Here is a 1,703-nt window from a genome sequence, read left to right as displayed (position 1 = left end):
TGAATTATTACCTATAGCTATTCTCAATAGCATATGGTAATTGTGCATGGATACAAAAGGTGATGTACAGTGGGAAACCAAAAATTGTTATATGATCCAGACCTGATTTGGTAATAACAGGAGAATGGCAACTGGAGGGTTGTCAGAGAGACTTGAGTACTGAAGGGGGAAAAGTGTGTGTGGGGGTGATTGAACACATTTCCTGATGATATATGTGGAGGTTGAGATTGATGATGATGTTACTATTTGAAATAAAAACTTTCTCTTCCTTTTCTTCTATGATATAATGTGATTCTTTGCCCAAAAGATGAAAAAGACCAACCAACTATATGATCTTATTAGTATGAGAAATGCACTTTTCTCTGAAGTTGTTATTGGGATCTCAGCCAACACCGTCCTTCTTCTCTTCCACATCTTCAGGTTCCTTCTCCAGCACAAGCTCAAGCCCATTGACTTGATAATTGTACTCTTGGCCCTAACCCACATAGGTTTGCTGATAATTATTGGGCACACTGCTACAAATACTTTTGTGACTCAGGTCTTTTGGGATGACAACAAATGTAAATCACTGATCTACTTGTACAGGTTTCTGAGGGGCTTCTCCATCTATGCCACCTGCCTGGTGAGTGTCTGCCAGGCCATCACCCTCAGCCCCAGGAGCTCCTGCTTGGCAAAGTTCAAACATAAGTCCCCACATTAGAGCCTGTGCTCCCTTGTGTTCCTGTGGGTATTCCACATGTCCATGAGTGCTCACTTCTCAATCTCTCCTACTGCCATCCCCAATGTGACCTCATGTGGTCTTGTAATTATTACTGAAACCTGCATGATTTTACCATTGAGCTACTTCCTCAGGCATTTATTTTCTGTATTAGGTGTATTCCAGGATGTCTTCCTTATAGGGTTCATGACCTTCTCAAGTGGGTACATGGTGACCCTCTTGTGCAGGCATAAGAAGCACTTCCAGCACCTTCATGCCACCAATCTTTCTCCCAGAGCATCCCCTGTACAGAGGGCCACCAGGACCATCCTGCTGCTCATGAGTTTCTTCATGCTCATGTACTGTTTGGACTGTATCTTTTCTTCCTTAAGAACTATGTGGAACAATGACCCTCTTTGTCAGTTTATCCAGATGATGGTGGCTAATGGCTATGCCACAACCAGCCCTTTATTGCTAATCAGTACTGAAAAACAATTTATTAACAGTTTGAAATCCTTTTTGGGAAAGACAAAACATGTTTCACTAGAGTGATAGGTAATTTCTCTGAATGTATAATGGCTTCTGAACAGTAAATCACAGCACAGACTCTATGATCCCTGGGTTAAGTGAATATGGATATATGTGTGTTTTGCTAAATCCGTTTACTTTGAGACAAGTGAATAAAAATATGTACTAGAAACAGCAATCATTTACTTTTTTGAAATTACATAAGGGTCCAATCTGTGTGCTTGGGGTCAGCAAGTGATTTTTATCAGAAAGGTCTCATGTTCATGGCCTTGGTTAGCCACTTATAAGACATTAAGAGTGTACAGCACTTTTTAAAAAGTGCTTCAGTGAGTTGTATTTGTCCAACCAAATATATCAATATTTATTTTCCTGAACTACCACCTGATCCATCAATTGTCTTTTTAGTTTTATGTATTTATTTTGGGGGTCACCAGGGACTGAACTCTGGGAACTCAGCCACTGGGCCACATCCCCAGCC

The 1,703-nt window shown here is 40.8% G+C and overlaps 1 pseudogene; it reads left to right on the top strand.

Moving 5' to 3' along the window:
- The first annotated feature begins 307 nt into the window (after nt 1–307).
- On the top strand, nt 308–1,249 carry LOC124971147 (vomeronasal type-1 receptor 90-like; annotated as a pseudogene).
- Nucleotides 1,250–1,703: the final 454 nt, after the last annotated feature.

Source organism: Sciurus carolinensis, chromosome 19, assembly GCF_902686445.1.
Source record: "Sciurus carolinensis chromosome 19, mSciCar1.2, whole genome shotgun sequence".
In the NCBI taxonomy this organism is placed as follows: domain Eukaryota; kingdom Metazoa; phylum Chordata; class Mammalia; order Rodentia; family Sciuridae; genus Sciurus; species Sciurus carolinensis.
Note: the sequence above shows the minus strand (reverse complement) of the source record. Positions and strands in the feature narration are given on the sequence as shown.